Source organism: Helianthus annuus, chromosome 11 (assembly GCF_002127325.2).
Source record: "Helianthus annuus cultivar XRQ/B chromosome 11, HanXRQr2.0-SUNRISE, whole genome shotgun sequence".
In the NCBI taxonomy this organism is placed as follows: domain Eukaryota; kingdom Viridiplantae; phylum Streptophyta; class Magnoliopsida; order Asterales; family Asteraceae; genus Helianthus; species Helianthus annuus.
The window spans coordinates 166,814,854-166,834,594 of record NC_035443.2 but is presented as its reverse complement, the minus strand read 5'-3'; the positions used below and the strand labels follow the sequence as shown (position 1 = coordinate 166,834,594).

Sequence of the window (19,741 nt, the reverse complement as noted above, 5' to 3'; positions counted from 1 at the left end):
CTGAAGAGAGCTTAAAGATGAATGATAAGAATTTTCCACCATTATACACTGCAACAACTCACATCAATGTCAAACTGAGTCCAAAGAGGCTTGGGTGGCATCAAAATCTAACTAAAAATTTTTGAAATGTGCAGGAGCTTCCAAGATCCGTTTCACGTTGGATTATGGATAGTGGAGCTTCTCGGCACATGACGGGAGAAAAGACTCTATTGTACGATGTTAGAGGATTTAATGGAGGATATGTGGGGTTTGTAGGTAATCAGGGTGGTCGAATAATCAGTGAAGGAACTTTATCTAATGGCATTGTAACATTTGAAAGAGTGAATTACATCGCCTAGCTTGAAAAAAATCTTTTAAGCCTATCTCAAATCTGTGATCGCATGTATACAACGCTCTTTACAGACAAAGAATGTTTGATCTTGAAACCAGGATTTGTTGTTCCCAAAGAGTGGATAATCATGAGAGCACCCAGAGTCAATGATCTGTACGTGTAGGACATGAGCGTTGCTATGACTACAACGGGTCTGACTCACTGCTTCATGTCACGAGCCACGAAAAAGGAGTCACGTTTATGGCATCGAAAGATGGGCCATATACACCTACGAAAAATGAACTATTTGGTACAAAATTATTTAGTCAACGGAGTTCATTTAAAAGGTTTCATCTGGAAGGGGAGTGCATTAGCTGCATCAAAGGCAAGCAAAAGAAGAAATCACATCCTCAAAAGAAAGTCAACTCAGTGACGAGACCTTTAGAGAGACTTCATATGGATCTTTTTGGTCCAATGAACGTCAAAAGCATAACCGGTGATCTCTACTGTCTTGTAGTAACTGACGACAACTCCAGATTTTCGTGGGTATCTTTTCTGAAGACTAAAGATGAGACATTTGAAAGTTTGATGGCGTTGTTCAGAAAAATTGAAAACTTGTACCAAGCACGAATCAGAAGTGACAATGGTACTGAGTTTAAGAACAACAGGATGGAAGAGTATTGTGATGAGAGATGTATATTGCAAGAATTTAGTGCTCCTTACACTCCGCAGCAAAATGGAGCAGCTGAACGAAAGAATAGGACGCTAATTGAAACGACCAGGACGATGCTTGCTGATTCGAAATTACCAATCAATTTTTGGGAAAAAGCAGTGTCAGCCACTTGCTATACACTCAACCGGGTTCTCACAGTAATGAAATTCAACAAGACATGTTTCGAGCTGATCAATAACCGCAAACCGAACCTGAAGTATCTTGAACCGTTTGGGTCTCCCTTTTGGAAAGTTTGGTGCAAAGAGCATTGAAGGAATATTTGTGGGATATGCAAGTCCTTAAAATGAGTCTTTGTTCCAAGCTTAAAGCGGATCATTGAAATACACAATGTTGAATGCCAAGGTTATACAATGCCACCACAGAATCCCGGTGACTCATGGCGCTTTAATTACAATACTCTGTGGGATTCGTTTGACATGGAAGAAGAAGAACCAGAGTTCTTTGACGAGTTGGATATTCTAAGAGTGTATGAATCATCTCATGAGAGGTTTCCAGCTGAATATTCTAGACGTCAATGGCAAACTTCAAATGATGATGAAGCCGGTCCAAGCAATGCTGGAGAACATGATGATATTCAACAATCTTCAGAACAAGAACATGCTCCTGAAAATCAGACGGCAGTCAATGATAATCAAGAATCTGATGATAGACCAGTATTTGATCGTGGAGATTCAGATTCTGATTCTGAGGGGGAGCAAATCCAGATTTCAAGTCATACAATTCCAGTCGGTGAACAAGAGCAAATCAGAATGTCATGAATTTGGAAGGCGAGGTAGATGTTCCAGGCGAGGTGATGCCAAGAACTCTTTCATACCATCCAGAGGAGTTGATTATTGAAGAATTGCAATCAGGCGTTCTCACAAGACGACAAATTGACCAAGGGATTACTTGTTTTTATTCTACAGTTGCTCCTTTACAAACAGAGTTTTCACTAAGTTGTTTTATTTCGCAGATCGAACCGAGAACATATAAGGAGGCACTAACTGAAGATTCTTGGGTCAACGCGATGCAAGAGGAGCCGAGTCAGTTTGAGAAATGGGGAGTGTGGAAGTTAGTAGATTTGCCTGATGGTCACGGGAAGATAAACACTAAGTGGGTGTTTAAGTGCAAACGAGAAGACAGAGGGGTTATTATTCGCAACAAAGCTCGACTCGTAGTCCAGGGCTTTAGTCAGCAGGAGGGTATAGATTTCACAGAAGTATATGCTCCCGTTGCAAGACTTGAAGCTACTAGAATCTTTCTAACGTTTGCATCTTGGAAAGGATTTAAAGTTTTTCAGTTAGATGTTAAATCGGCTTTTCTCTACGGGAAGGTAAAAGAGGAGGTATATGTCGGACAGCCACCGGGCTTCACCGACCCAATCCACAAAGACAAGGTTTATTTACTGGGTAAAGCGTTGTATGGTTTACACCAGACCCCAAGAGCATGGTACGAGACATTGTCTCAACATCTGCAGGGCCGGCCCGGAGGGGGTGCGGGGTGGGCGACCGCTCAGGGCCCAAACCCTCCAGAGGCCCGATTTTTTTTATAATTTTTTTATATTAAGTATACATATATAAATTTTGTTTCAAAAACCACAAACAAAGATATTCATGCGTCCTTGGTCATTATCTACATTTAAATTATGTTCTTTACTAGTGTTACCTAGTTCGATTCAAGAAGGATGTCTTTTCATGCAAGCTTCATTTCATTTTTTCTCATTTTGATTCTGTCACTTAATATTTCCCTTTTAATATTTCCCATTTATTTTTATTCCTTATTGTATTTTTTGTTTTCCTCTTATTTCAATTTGAAGTTTTCTTTTCTAATATAAAACTGAAATATTTTTTTTACTATTTACTTTTTTTTTTGTTATTATTCCATATATAAGTTAGTAAGTTTTTTGTGCATTAACACTTGTAACTTGTGCTTAGAGAGTTTTTCAAAAAAAAAAACCTACTTTTCCACTTTAAACCCAAAAGTTTTATCTTTTACGTTTTTACCCCTTTTATTTTTTTTTTACTTTTAACTCAAAGTTTTCCATCTTTTATAATTTAACACAACACTTTGTTATGTACAACTTTGGTCCCCCTATACTTTTTATCTTTCGCAAGTTTTTCGTTTTACGTTTCGTTCTAAATTTTGCGAGTTAACATGTCGTAGTGTGCATGTGAGGTTCAACATTTTTGCTCTATTTTTTCATATTTGACAGACCCATCGTAACGCATCCATTTTTCCTCTTTTGAAAAGTTCGCCGCAACGGGCGGGTCATAGATCAACTAAGTTATTATTTTCTACGTTTTACGTTTCTGCTTAATTTCTTCGCATTAAGACACTGTAACGGGTGTGCGTGGTTCAACGATTTTAGTCTACTTTTTGTTCTGTGTAATTTTTACCATTTTATCTATTTTATTTTTACGATGTTGAGAGTCGATGTCGTTGTGGCATTGGTGCAACTTGGCATGGTTTTACGAACGCTTTTAACCTATTAAATTTTTTACTAATATTTTCTTTCGGTTTACCCCTATTCTTCCTTTACTTAAAAACTATTTTTATGTGCGTATTTTATGTACGGGTGTGTATAAATATGATATGTTCCATATTCCGACGTAAACTTTTTTTTATAGACGAGTCAGGTTAAATATATTACGTCTTCGTTTAAAGAAACCATTTTTACATGCATATTTTTACGTACGTTTTGGTATAAATTCAAGTTGTTCTACGTTTTGATGTAAACTTTTTTGGGAAATGATTTAGGTCAAATATAATATGTTTTCGTGTTTATTTTATGTATGTTTCGTAAAGTTTGTTTCGAACCGAGTGGAGTTAAATTATGGTTTCTTTTTCTCCCTTTTTCCGAAAGCTCTAATTAATCCCTTTCGATTACATGTGCATATTTTCCTTCATACCTGTTACGTTTTCTATGTATGAGTTGGGTCACATATAATACGTTATGATTGTTCGATATGAATTCCATTTACTTTACGTTTAATCCAATCACAATGTTTATACATGTTACACTGAGTTCAACTGGATACGTCGAAATGTGTGTTTTCATATGATTAATGCATCATATAACGTTTGGACTAATCAATTCAATATTTACGATGTACCCGCACCGCAACGCGGGCGGGTCTTAACCCTAGTTTAAATTAAATATATAACTAAACAGTTTTGAAATGGTTTTATTCTTTTTGTTATACAAAAAGAGTTATATTTACGGCTTATTTTTTTATTTATTCTTATGTTTTCTAATATATAATATGTATTAATTCAAATGTATTTATCTTTTTTTTAAAGAGTTTTTCCTGCTCGTACAGGGCCTAAATTTTTTCGAGGATTTTTGGAGACGGCCCTGAACATCTGCTTGCCAACAGCTTCATCCGTGGAAAAGTGGATGCCACTCTCTTCACCAAAGAGGTCGACGGACATCTTCTGATAGTTTAGATATACGTGGACGACATCATATTTGGGTCAACAAATGAAAATCTATGCAAAGATTTTGAAAGTGTTATGAAGCAAAAGTTTGAAATGTCATCGATGGGTGAGATGAAACTCTTTTTGGGTCTACAGGTTGATCAACTACCCAAAGGAATATTCATACATCAGACGAAGTATGTTCATGATATCTTAGAGAAATTTGGGATGTCCGGGACTACTCTAGCATCCACCCCGTTAGCGACGAATCATGGGATAAATCCTGATCTCACCGGAGAAAAGGTAGATGAAACGATGTATCGCTCCATGATCAGATCACTGATGTATTTGACTGCTTCAAGACCCGATATCATGTATCCTACGTGCCTCACAGCCAGGTTTCAGTCAAATCCCAGAGCTTCGCACATGGTAATTGTGAAACGGATATTACGCTACCTGAAAGGAACTCCATCATTGGGGTTGTGGTATCCAAAAGAAGGCGACTTTACGCTCGAAGGGTATTCTGATTCCGACTTCGGATGCTGCAAACTTAACGCTAAATCAACAATAGCGGGATGTCAGTTTTTCGGACCATGTTTAGCCACCTGGCAATGCAAGAAGCAGACCTCTGTAGCTTTATCCACCTGTGAAGCTGAGTATGTATCTGCTAGCAGCTGCTTCTCTCAGATCTTGTGGATCCAGCAACAGATGCGCGACTACAGTTTGCAATTTCTTGACACTCCTATCTTGGTTGATAATGAGGCAGCGATAAACATAACAAAAAATCCTGTTCATCATGCTAAAACGAAACACATAGAAATTCGTCATCATTTCATTCGCGATTGTTTCGAGAAGAAGTTGATACGAATTGAGAAAATCCACACTAACGATCAAAAAGCTGATTTACATACCAAAGCGTTTGATAAAACTCATTTTCAATATTTGTTAAAATTGAACGGTATGAAGCTTTTATCGGTGTTGGAGGAAATTCTTTGTCACACCCCGAAATTATCAGAGCATTGGCGTGACTGGACTGGTATCTTCATTGCACAGCGGAAGCAAATAAGCTAAGTATTTCTAGAAACTGAACGCCCACTAAGTACTCGACTCTTCATGGTCCTCCTATTCCAACCGTGCCTTGTCTTAGAAATGCAACCTGAGAAAGAACATGCGAAAAAGTCAACATAAAGTTGAGCGAGTTCATAGTTTGTTTGTAAAAGATTTGTAATAAATCTTTTGAGTTGTGAAAGATTTGAATTAAATCTTTGGAATAACCGGTTTTCGAAATGGTATTGAGAAAACGAATTTAAAAATCATTTTCTTACCCAGTTATATGAGGACTTTGTATTTGTAATGATCTATGATCGTAAAACCATGTATTTGTAAAGTATGTATAACCGTCAATGCCCACCCTGACTTTGACTCTATGCTCGTATAAACCAATACTTTGAATTTGTATAAAACATGGTTTTTATTTTGTATAAATCAAGCACTTTGTTAGCGTGTATGATAAAAATCCCTGGTATGTAGCAAATAAGGAAAAAGAGATCACCAATGGTTTGCAAGGCCATTGATACGTGTGAAGTGCAAGTAGGAAGACTCAAACCTAGCGGATTTATGCGTTGGGCACAAAGTCACCCCGAGGTCCGTTATGCTGGGCCTGGGGCTGGGCTCGCTACACCCAAGTAGATCTACCGCTCCTGTCCCTCGGTCCTACCCTGAGGATTAATGGCCTCAAGTTTCCGCCTACCCACTCACATGATCTTAAGTAGTAAACCTCCTTACGCTAACCATACCATGTAAAAAGTATTCGTAATTACTGTAACATATATTCCACCCCAGCCACCCTGACTGAGCCTCCCCAGCCACCCTGGCTAACCTCCCCTGCCACCCTGGCTAACCTCCCCAGCCACCCTGGCTGAACCTTCCCAGCCACCCTGGCTGAACCTTCCCAGCCACCCTGACTGAACCTTCCCAGCCACCCTGACTGACTCTTTAGTTATGAAAAATCATTCATATTTCGAAAATAAGCATTTGTTTTGTAAAAACCGGTATGTTTAGTATAAACCTTTCGTAAATCATTTGAGTTCCTCGAAATCCATTCGTGATATGATTTAAAAATACGAGTTTTTGCGTTTGTTCAAAACTTTGTATGTTTCTGAAAATCGTGCATGTCTTTCCACCCTGAAAACATTTACAAAAAAAATGTAAAACAGTAAAAAGTGGGGGTTATGAACTCGCCTGGATATTCCTGTGCAAAGCTAGCTAATTACGACTTCGTGAGGTCGCTTCCAAGATGAGACTCGCTAGCGTGCATCCTACAATATTCCTAACACGGAATATCTAATAAGTTTCTAAATAACGCAGTATCTAAACTACGTGTAATCGAGCTCTACCGAATCGTAAATCGAACGACTCAACGGTAAGTTGTTACTTAATGAAAGTGACTAAGTTGAACTTTGTTTAGTTCCGCTTAATGTCGTAAGTAATCGATAAGTCTCGAAAAGACTTGATTCTCGAGAGATTTAAAAACAATATAAATATTTATATAAAAATATAAATATGTCGATGTAATTGCGCTAGCCGTCTCGAGAAGTCGTATGTGTATAAAAGAGTATTTATACGAAAATAGTGTATAACAAACTCGTATTATACATCGCGTTTGATATTTGAAGTAAATTTGTAAACCATATTTACTTTGTAAGACTAATAAGAGTCGTTGGAACTTTGGAATAAGGAAATAAATTATATTCATCCTCATAAAAGTAGCCGTGTTGTTCGATTGTTAAAATAAATATAAAATATATTTATTTTTATAAAACGTTTTCGTGTTATACGAAAGTTTGAAATAAATGTGAACTACATTTATTTTTATAAAATAGTTGTCGTAAATAATTCCGAATCGTCGCTTTCGTGATGTTGTTAAATGTCGTTGAAAGTAATATATACCTGTATTTTGTTTTATAAAAATCATTTGTAGTCGATCGGTTCTGCTTCATTTTATAATAAAACGTAATTATTTTACGGATTTTCTCGAAAAACGGGCAAAGTTTCCTCTGTTTTTTTGGACGCCCCGACAACTAAAGTGTCGTTATTTTTATCAAAATCCAATCAATTCAATCAATATAACAAATATTAATTCAAAATTAATCAATCCAAAGATATAATTTTCGCCAAATATATCATAATTTAACTGTATTCTCGCCGATTGGTTCGAGCTCGTTTTTCACGTGTAGAAACATGAAAGTATACGAATAATGAAATGAATTTCGCCATAAAATTTTTACCACTCTTCGTGTCGAAATGTAAACGGGTTGACCGAGTTGACCGGCTGAGTTGACTCGGTTGACCGAGTCAAACTGAACCGAGCCGTCTGACCATGAAACGAAGCCGAACCGGAGCCGTTGACCACTTGTTCTGCTGTTGACTTTCTTTGACTGAACTCGAACCGAACCGACTGACCCGTTTTGACCAGCTTGGCCCGTTGACCCGAACCCACATCTGACCGGGTTGTCCGGGGTTGACCCGAACACCCAAATCAGGATCTTACCACCTCTGTTGTGTGGCTCTGGCGGCACCGCCATCAACCACAACCCATACCCGTCATCATCACCACTCGTCTAACCATCATCATCGTCTAACCATTATCATATTCACCAAGATCAGTCATCAACACACATCGTTATCACCCTCAAAAGAAAGAAACAGTAGGAGAAGCTCTTACCGGAAAGACTTGTCGGACCAGAGACATGGACTGCCGCCGCTCACGACGTTGGTCGCCGGTGACATCGCTGGTGAAGTCGGCTCCCCGATTCCATCCCAAACATCCTCGATCTTTGTCTCTCTGATTCTGTTACCGCGTCGCCGCCGTGTGTGGCGTTTGTCACCGAAAATGATGGTTGTCGGTTGTTCATTTGAGGGGGTGGGGGTAGGTGTCGCGGGTGAGTGTGTGTCACCGGAACACCAGCTCCGACAGCCGGCCGGTGTGGCTGCCGAGCAGGAGACGAGGGAGAGAAGGGAGGGATCAAGTGACGGTGGGTGATTCAGGGGTGTTGATATGGTTGCTGGATAACATCGAGAGGGGAAAAGGAGTTGTTATATAGATGGAGAGGAAGAGGGTAACAAAAATGTCCACTGTGTTTACTTCATGTTTGTTGAGTTATGTACATAGGCTTTGACATTTATCCTTTGTTCCTTTCTTTTTAGTTCTAATTCCTAGTTGAAAATCAACCAGAAATGAAATGTCAAGAGTTATATCTTGTTTCACTTTTCTGTCGACCAAGGGTAGAAAAAGAAGGAAAAGGAGTTGTTAACTAATGTTTCACTTTTCTTGATTGGTCATGAATCCAAGGTAGGGGTATACCAATAAAATAATACAATGTAGGAAAAATTTAGCATGAGGGTGTTCATGTGGAAATACCAATCGATTTTGAATGGGATCCAGAATCGAATTTTGTTTAGATTGTGTAAATCTTAAGTAGATTTTATGAATCTTTCATAGATTTTGTGAGTCTTTTATAGATTTTATGAATCTTGTATAGATTATAATATATCATGTGCAGCTTTTGGCTTGTGGGTTTTGGGCTTGGGCCCAGGGCCCACAAGCCCATCTCATGTGTAAGTGGCCCGTAATTCCTACGGAACCCGATTTCGCGACCCAGACTCCATAAGCAATAAATATTCGTGTAACATCCATATTTGTCGGTGTCGGGTAATGTTCAGCAGATTTCCTGTAAATCACCGTTCGCGCGCTGTTAAAGTCGTATAGACGTTCCTAGGCACTCCAAAGGCCAAATTAATTTAATTTGCGTCGTAAACGCTATTTATTATTGGTTAATCCTCTGTTAATCACGTAATTAAGATCCGTAAATTACCGGTTGTCACATTCTTGGCGTTGATGAAGGTACCACTGTAGATGATGATGAAAAGCAATCTGCAATGGATTGTCGATTTTTTACTTGTTTTGGTATTTTGGGGGAGTATAGGGTATATTTCAGAAAATACAAAAATAATAAAAAATTCAAAAACCCAAAAACATGATATATTTCAAAAATCCAAAAACAATAGAAATCTGAAAAAGAGCTTGTGTATAAAAGGAAAATGATAGTACATCAGTTAGACAGTTACAGCACGCTAAAGATTTGTAATGAATAAAGCGTTAAACAGTCTCGCTGATGATATGTCGATAGGTTTTTATACATTTAGTAAATTTGTTTGGGATATAAACCTAAAATCATCACTTGCTTATTTCGTGGGGAACATCTCTCGGATATATAGGTAACCCCTGAAATCTTGTTTGAAAGACGCTATTTCTGACATACTATGTCTTTGTCCGTGATGATATCTGGGGTATTATACCAGGAGTTCTGATTTTGCTGGAGCAATAGCCTAGTCCTCGTATAATGCTTTACATTGCTTTGTTCTTAAAAGCTAGCCCTCAACATAAAAAATGATGAAACATTGAAAAATGTTAATCATGTGTTGTTGAAATAAAAGATCCCCAAAGGGGACCCACCTAAAGTCGAGTCGTCATCTCTATGAACGGAAGTTCTAGCCTGAGCTCTCACGGTGTCGCATTCACCCCTTTACAGATATCATTAGTGTGCATTCACCTGTAAGACTGAATATAGTTGTCTGGATACAGGAGTATATTCTGAGATGGTACACTCGTATAAGCTAAGTCCTTAATTCACCTAACACATATCTTGAACAGATTGAAATTTGTATGATTTAAGATGGATCAGTATATCGAAAATCGATGTGAATTGTTTAATGCTTAGTATGTTATCAAGCTTAACAGTGCTAGTAATTTGTCAACAACTGATATGATTCCCTAACACGCTCACCAAAAATATGTTTGTAAATAGTTTACATATTCTGCATTTCATTTCTGTAATTCATTTCTAGTTTAGAAACTTTATTCAAAATCCAAAAAGATTTTTCATTTCTGCTTTATGTTTCCGACAAACCAAAGTGGAAAGATGATTGTCAAATTCTCAGTTTGAAGCAGATGCAGGAAAATTCTAAGCTGGAAGATGAGTTTGGAGTTTCATATGCTAAATCTTAAAATTGAAAAATCAAACTCAAGTTCATTAAGTTGAAACTTGTAATTTTCAGAATAATGTTTGAAAATAATTTAACAAAATTAGTTTTGCGTTGTCACAAGTCAACCAAGGTTATTAAATTGGAATTGGTAGACAAATTAAGTTTTCAGGGTCATTAACTTGGATCTGAATACTTAAGTGGATTTCTTGAAACTGATTACAATAACAAATGAAGTTCAAAAGGTGAATAGATTGTAAGGTCAGATTTCTAAGTAGCAGGTAACAAGACTGAACCTGAAAAAGCAACAAAGTAGAATCCCCATGGCTTAGTCTGAGAAAAGTTTGAGCCAGATCACGATCAAGAACCTAGCTTGATGAGAGGGAGAGTCTGAAGTCGTAATCTGGAGCAATTTTCGAGGGGGGGGGTTGAAGATTGTCTAAGTTAAGGTTCAAGTGCTAGATGTTGATGCTGTTAATGTCAAAAGAATAAAGAGATCTGATCAAGAGAATTAGAGGATAAAGAGACTGAATGATGCTTTTAGTGTCATATCATTTTGAAAAAAGAGACAAGACTGATCAAGACTGAAGACTCAATCCCAAAGTCTTCGTCAACATCGAAGGGGGAGTCTGTTGGTGCATAAATGTCTGTTAACTTTGTCTTGTATCGAGTCATGTGTCTACATAGGATAAACTAGTGTTCCACAGGTCGAAAAACAGGTTTTTAATATTAATGGGTAATTTCGCACGAAATAACACTTGGTTATTTCGTAAGAAATTAGCATTGCCTATTTCGTACGAAATAGCATGCCTATAAATACCCACCCTGCTGATTCATTTGTAACGGTCTTGATTTCAGAGCCGAGGTGCTGCCAGTTTGTCAAACGATCAGGATTGCTTTGAAATCAATAATAAAAGGATAATTAAGAGGAATTAAGCTGTTTCACGTCTATATCACAGATTCCGCCTTTGATATAGATCATAAACTCTTCTGATTGACTCGTTCGGGTCACACGACGATCCAACACGTGTGAACTTATTTCGTTTGAAGCTATTTTTGCAGGTTATTTCTGTTAGTGCATTACGTCTATTGACTTCGTCTTGTATCATGTAATAGGATAGGTTAGGATATCCAGTGCACGAGGATCAAGAAACATTTGTTAGAAAATTAGAGTGTGATTTCGCTGGTAATGGTCCAAGACCATTTGGAGCGAAATCAGAAGCATGTGATTTCGCCTGAAATGATCAAAGATCATTTGGAGCGAAATCAGAAGGTTCTGATTTCGCCCGAAATCCTCTTGGGTCATTAGGAGCGAAATTAACAGGCTATATATAGTGCACTATTTGATTCATTTGGTACGCGACTTCCAGATTTGTAACGTAGTGCTGCCAAAATCTGTTCAGGTTGTAATTGATGTTAAAATCAATATAAGTGACAGATTTAATAGTATCAAGCTGTTTCCACGTCCGTTTCACTGATTCCGCCTTTGAATCGGATTTAAAGCTCTTCTGATCGACTCAGTCGGGTCAAACAACGATCCTACAAGTGGTATCAGAGCACAGGTTGAAGAGTTTAGCTTGATATCATCCACATTCTGACTTCTACACCTTCTTTCATCATTTCAGGAAGTTTTATCGGACAAAACCGGATCAAATTTTCACGGTTTGTTTAAAATTCAACATAGATAAACCCTTGAAAGTTTCACACCTAAATTCGGACTAAAAATGGACAAAAATGGACTTTGAACTGATTTCGCTCGAACGGAAAACTCTTGATTTTGCTCGATATAGTGTGATTTCGCTCCAAGGATATGTCTGATTTCGCTCCAGAGTCACAAAGTTTGTGATTTCGCTCCAAACCCTTTGTTGATTTCGCCCCAGATAGACAATCATCCTGATTTCGCTCCAGGGTTCTTAGTTGATTTCGCTCAAAGATACATGTTCTATTTTCACTCCAAAATGAAGATCTAATTCCGCTCCAAAACAAAGTCTTAATTTCGCTCGAAAACCAAAAATTGGGATTTCGCTCTAAAGTGCTATTTCGCTTGAAAAGAGGATTTTTGAGTCGAAATCATTTTGCGTCGATCGAGTGTCAGTTTTGTTACAGTTTATTTGATATTGATTGTACTGATTGTGTTTGTTTGATAATCTGTTCAGTTTACATCATGGTTGAGGAATTCTACAACACGTTTTTCAACGCAATCACATCAGAATCGTCCGAGATTGCAAATGTTACACCAAAAACGATCACAAAAGCTATCAATGAGAACATCAAACATGATAACTTTTACGGAACGCAATCAAAGCCACCAACTCTGGAAAGCATTGAGGATTACACATGGTGGAAAGAACGATTTATTAACTGGGCGAAAGCGTATGCGCATGAAAGCCGTTCTGTTTAGAGTTTGGATACGAACGACCAAAAAATGATAAAGGCGAAGAACTTCCATTCAAGAAATTACCGAGAGATGACAAAGCAGAATACGCAACTGAACAGAGAATGATTTCTTTGATCCAGACAGCAATCAGAAATGACATTTTTGCACTACTTAATCATGATGGGTCGTCAAAATCAGTCTGGGAAGCTTTACGAGTTAAAGTTGAGGGGGGTAAACAGATTAGAAAGAACAAAATTGCTTTACTTAAAAAAGAATTTGATCTGTTTGATAGTTTAAAAGGAGAGACAGTAAGACAAATGATTGAGAGATTCTATCATCTTAAAATTTAACTTGAGAGATTTGAGATAGTAAAAACAAGAGAGGAACTTATAGACAAAGTGATTGAAGCGTTACCACGAGTTGATCAGTGGTAAACGTTTGTTTTTATTTTGAAAAATGATGCTTTATATGACACGATTTCTCTTGATGCTTTGTTTGAAAAGATTGAAAGTCATGACCTGGAGCTGCGGAAACAGAACAAGATGACTGGTTCTTCACATCAACAGAATGTGGGCTTGTACTACAAAGGCATTGTACCTTCGGAGAAAGGTGTTAGTTCACCAAAGACAGCATTTAGTGGTGGGAAAATGAAAGAACCTCAAACGACCTCATCAAGTCATCATTCTGGATATCATTCTTCTTCAAAGTCAAACTCTAATGAAACTGGGGAGATTCTGTGCAACATTGCTCTCAAACTGAAGAATTCTCTGTCGATGAGCATCAATGCAGCTAAGCAGCAAATGAGTTTCCTTGCATCTGTTCTAGAATCATATGAAGGTCTTGTAGCTGGCAAAATTGGAAACTCGGAGTTAACCAAAGAAGACTATGACCAGATTGATCCGGAAGAGATGGAACTCATTGACATTCATTGGTGTTTAGCTAGTTGCATTCGCAGAGCTCAACGATACATGGAGATTACTGGGAAACAATCTCTTGGAGGTGCATCAACGAAGCTTGGATTTGACAAATCTAAAGTGACATGCTTCAAATGTAAGCAGAAAGGTCATTTCAAAAGAGAATGCACTAATTCTGCAGTTGGTGGAAATGAACATCCGTTTAATGATGATTACTACCGAAAGACGATCTACCACCAAAGCAGAGAAGAGCCAAAGATGATTGAAGATAAATCAAGAGAAAAATCAAGAGCTTGTTTTGTAATTCAAGATGATGAAGGTTTTGATTGGTCTGAAATTTGTCCAGAAGAAGATCGTTTGGAAAATGTTCGAAAAACAGCTCATAGAAGAGCTATGACAGAGGAAAGAATGTTTGTTTTTGTTGCTGAGATTCAAGAAGAAAACAAAGACAAAGACATTGCTGAAATCCGTGAAGAAAAAGTTGAGATCAAAGAAAAAACTCGAGAAGAGATTTTGAGTGAGAAGACTTACAGATAAAGAAATGTGGTTTACAACAGAATGGGTGACATGCAGGAAGAGTATGAAAGTGCTGTCAGTAACAGAAGATGGGATAAGAAGAGAGAGTGTTACAACAGAGAAGGAGAACCGGTTGTTCCCAAGAAAGACATAATCTTTGATGATGTTCTTCTTATAATTCCTTTGAGAGCTGAGTACTATAGTAAGGTGATGAAAGATGACACATATGCTAAAAGCCATGAAAAGAAGATCAGATATGCCATGTTATCGTGTCTGAGAAAAAAGGATGAAGAGAGAATGAAGAAGAATGTTGAAGAAATGGTGAACAATCTGAAGAAGGTTGCTGAAGAGGTTAACACAGAAGCTGTTAAAGTTGAAGTTGTGAAAGAAGTTGTTACTGAAGAACAACAGATTGAAAAAGAGGTGAAGAAAGAAGAAAAAGAAGAAAAGAATGAGAATTTGGAAGGTGGTGATGCTAGTGATAAAGTCAATGTTGAAAAGAACCAAGATGATGTTGATCAGAAGCAAACTGAGGCAACTGGATCAAACACCGAAGTGCCAATCACTGAGGTAAATTCTGATTCTGAAAACTTGAAACTGATTGATCAGTGCAAGAAATGCATGGAACCATGCAGAGCTTGTATTGAAAAAGATGAGCAATTCAGAAAAAGAGATCTTGAACTCACTAAGATTGAAATCATTTTCAAAGAGAAATGCAAAGAAATGCTAGAAAAAGAAAATGTTTTTAAAGAAAATGATGAAAAACTTTCTGAAAAGTGTAAAAAGATAGAAAAAATGAAGTTTTGAAAGAAAATGTTTCTAAAATGACAGAAGAGTGTTCTCAAAAAGAAATTGCTTGTCAAGAAATGAAAAAGCAATATGACTTAATGAATTATCATATCACATTACAAAAGAGTCATATGAGACTGTGAAAGACGAAATGAAATATGCTCAATCAAGAATGAATTATCTTTCTGAAACAACTAAAGAGCTTAAACGAATGTATGCTATAAAACAAGATGTTGTTAATTCCTATATTGAGGATGTTGCTAAGTTAAAGCGACAGATTGCTGATTTAGAACAGGATAACAACAAGTTAAAAAGTAACCATGTGTCGTCATATGTGCTTGAACGAATTTTCAATATCAAACCGGGTGATGGTGAGTCTGAGCAGAACAAGAAAGGCATTGGCTCAGAGTTTCATCAAGTTCCACCACCGGAAAAGTTTGCATTTTATGATGAGGAAAAGGTCGAAAAAGCTTTCAACATGGTAGATCAATTTCCAGAAAACATTGACATAACCTATTCCAAATCTGATGATTCTCATGATTCAGAGGTGGTAGGTAAAGTCGTTGAAAGTGTGTTGAAAGAAGAGTCGGTTGATACAGGTAAATCTGAATCACAAGATAAAGATGAAGGAAATCTTCATGATGGATATCTGAAGAACACAAAATCCGAGAAAAATATGAATGATGATCAAAGGGATTGGTTTATACCATGATTGGATCGGACAAATTGTTCTTAGATGTTGTATTCCCAATTCAGAATGTGATTTCAGAAAAAGTTGACAAAGTTTTCAAAATGGTTGTGATTGAGAAGTCTGAGATCTCAAAGTTTGTTGGTAAGAGTCGAAAAGGTTCGTATAACAAACCTGGTTTCAAGAAGAAAAACATGAAGGCTGGGTTGGGTTATAAGAAAAAACAAAATCGAAAGAAAAATGAAACGCCAAATTATCAGGCAAAAATGAGTTTTGTTCAGGGAAACAGTTTAGCTGAAGAAAAAGAACTCAAATTGAGACAGTCTAATGATGAGTTCTTTGCTAGAAAGAAAAAACAACAACCACAGGTCAAAGATGTGTCGATGAGAACCTGTTTCAAATGTGATCAAAAAGGACATCTTGCACGCAAGTGTCCAAATCTAAAACATGTGGATGTTGACAAAAATAAGATTGATGTTGAGAAACAAAAATCTGAGAATGTGAGACAAAGGTCAACCAGATTTGATTCAAAAAAAACTTGGAGGTAAACCACAAACAAGTTTGCTTCAAATCAAAATTGGAAATCAAACCAGAACAGGTTCGATTCAAGACAGACATGGAATACTCACACACCCAGATTTAGAACAACACAAAGCTGGAAAACATCTGTTGATATGACAAAACCCCAAGAGTTTTGGAAACCAAAAAATGTTGTTCAAAAACAAAGTGTTCAAAAAGATTCACATTTTTACAAACGTGGAACACTAAAAGGACAGACATGGTCTGTTAAGAAGCAAGTGACTCCGGTAAAAGATGAGAAAGTTGAAGTCAAAATTGATAAAATCATTGTGAAAGATGACAAAGAGTTTCCAACATTGAATGAAAATTATTGTGTTGAAATGCCTAAGGTCCAACAGATCTGGACTAAATTGTTCAAGTAATTGAGTTAGTTGAATGTGCAGGTGCTCAAGTACAACAAAGATTGTGAGAATGAAAACTGGAGTAGCCTGGCACATGCAGAGGAGGCAGAGGCTGCTGGACCCTGTGTTGGTTGAAACAGGGAGTTTATTTGTTTTTCTGTACATAAATAAACATCATTTTAAAAACCCTAAAAATTGAAAGATTAAAAACCCAAAAATATGTTTTTAGTTTGTTAAAAATTGAAAAACCAAAAATATGTTTGTTTTTAATTTTTGTCAAAAATAGAAAATTACAAAAAAATATGTTGATTGAATACGCCGAAACCCTCACGGCTGAACAAACGTGATTACTTTCACAAGGTTGAAAAACGGTTTTCAAACTGTCAAAAATCAATGGGTTGTAAATCATGGGGGTACTTTATATTAGATTTTCTGCAATTCAGTGCACAGTTAGCAGAACATGATGGCGAGATAAAGCTATCAGTATCGTGTTGTCAAATTTTCTTTTAATGGTTTTGCATTTTAGGGGGAGAAAAATTGTCAGAAAATACAAAAACATTAGAAAATTTGAAAAAGCCAAAAACATGATAAAAATTAAAAAAAAATTGAGTTTTGCGTAAAAAGAGGAAATGATAGTACATCAGTAGACAGTTACAGTATGCTAAAGAAATGTAATGATTAAAAGTGTTAAACAGGCTTACTGATGATATGCCGATAGGTTTTTATACATTTAGTAAACTTTTTCGGGATATAAACCTAATTTCAAACACTTGCTTATTTCGTGGGGAACACTACTTGGATATATAGGTAACCCCTGAAATCTCGTTTGAAAGGTCCCTCTTTCTGAGATACTAGGTCTTTATACTCAGTGATATCTGGGGTATTTCTGGGACTTCTGCTGAATGGAAGTTCTGACTTAGTCCCCGAATAATACTTTCCGCATTGCTTAAAATATAGCGCAGCCCTCGGCACAAATGATTAAACAATAAAATTGATAATCATTGCTGTTGTAAAAAAGATCCTCTAAAGGGGACACATCTAAAGTTGAAGCCGTCATCTCTCTGCGTATACGGAAGTATCGACCTGAGCTCTCACGGCCCTCGCATTTAACCCCTTACAAATATCATCTGTGGTATACTCACCTGTAAGACTGAATATTGGGATCTGGATACGGGTGTATATTCAAGAGGTGGGACACATGAATGAGTTTAAGTTCTTAAAACATCTAATTCATATCCTGAATCATTTGAAATTTGTGTGAAAATTTAAGTGGATCAGTATATCGACAATCTAAGTGAATTGTTTAATTCTTAATGTGTAACTAGGCTCAACGGTACTTGTGACTTGTCAAAAACTGATATGATCCTCTGACGCATACTCAAACAAAAATATTGTATGTAAATATGTTTGTACATATTTCTTTACTGCTTTATATTTTCAGAAAATACAAAAATATTTTTGATTCTGCTTTATTTTCGACAACCGATGTCTGAAATGCTAAGTTTCAAAATCTAAGTAAGCTGGTTGTGTTTCTGAAAATAAAATAAGTTCATTAATTTGATACTTGAATTAAAATCAAAAATTTCAAAAACAGTTTGTGATATCTCCAAGGTCATTAATTTGGACTTGGATGATTAACTGTGAGGGAGTTGGATTCTTTAATGCTGCTAAATCATTTAGTTTGTTGATAGGGGGAGTGGATTAAAGAATTTGATTGATAATATGAAAACATTGTATTTATGAATGTTTGAGTGATTGCAGATAGTCCAGACTACGATCCCGAGAGCAGAGTCTAAGGGGGAGTCTGTAGACAAGCTTGAAGCAAAAGAAGCTTGTAGATGGAAAGCTAGGTGTCGATCCCAAAGCACGGAAGCTTGACGAAAGGGGGAGCCTAAAGAAGATGATAAAGCAAGAGTCAGGAAAAGATTCTGAAGATGCGGAAGAAGAGAAAGATTGATGGATGCTTATAATGTTACAACTTGAAAGAGAAGGCAGTTTGATCAAGACTGAAGATGTGTCATGATGAAGACTAGACACTGAAGACTTCGTCAATATCCGAGGGGGAGTCTGTTAGTGCATTACGTCTATTTACTTCGTCTTGTATCATGTAATAGGATAGGTTAGGATATCCAGTGCACGAGGATCGAGAAACAGTTGTTAGAAAATTAGAGTGTGATTTCGCCTGAAATGATCAAAGATCATTTGAAGAGAAATCAGAAGGTTCTGATTTCGCCCGAAATCATCTTGGGTCATTAGGAGCGAAATTAACAGGCTATATATAGTGCACTGTTTGATTCATTTGGTACGCGACTTCCAGATTTGTAACGAAGTGCTGCCAAAATCTGTTCAGGTTGTAATTGATGTTAAAATCAATATAAGTGACAGATTTAATAGTATCAAGTTGTTTCCACATCCGTTTCACTGATTCTGCCTTTGAATCGGATTTAAAGCTCTTCTGATCGGCTCAGTCGGGTCAAACAACGATCCTACAATTTCGTTTGAACAAGGTTATTTCGCATGAAAGTTATTTCGTTTGAAAGTCTAAGTTTGTGAATTTTTGAAACCAAATCATAGAAGAAGAATTTTACAATGCCTTTGCTACTCCGATTACCATTGCTCAACACACAAAGTTAGAAAATGAAACGGGCACCATGCAAAAACCGCCAAAGCTCATGAATATCGAGCAGTATAAAGGATGGGAAGGGAGATTTGAAAATTGGGTTCAAGCAAATTACTTGGAGGCTTGGGAATGTATTGAAATAAAATATGTTAGACCGGTGAATGATGACGAAGAGGAGATTGCTATTAAAGGCTTAAGTGTTGATGAGAAAAAGAAATACAAAAATGAGAAAATGATGATCATTTTATTGCAACAAGCTATTAAAGAAGATATCTTGGTTTTATTGCAACACAATGGAAGTGCATATTCAATTTGGAAAGCTTTAAAATCGAAGTTTGTTGGAAGTAACAAAATGATCAAGAATAAAAAATCGCTTCTGAAAAAAGAGTTTGATCTATTTCGGGGTTTAAGAACTGAAAGTACTAAGCAGATCATT

At 36.9% G+C, this 19,741-nt stretch overlaps 1 long non-coding RNA gene across 1 annotated transcript; it reads right to left on the bottom strand.

The window, feature by feature from the left end:
• Positions 1 to 7,554: 7,554 nt before the first annotated feature.
• On the bottom strand, positions 7,555 to 8,712 carry LOC110890997. The gene is made up of 2 exons (XR_002564936.2): positions 8,164 to 8,712; positions 7,555 to 8,076 (listed from the first exon to the last, which is right to left on the bottom strand). It is a non-coding gene; the product is annotated as an uncharacterized LOC110890997 (long non-coding RNA).
• Positions 8,713 to 19,741: the final 11,029 nt, after the last annotated feature.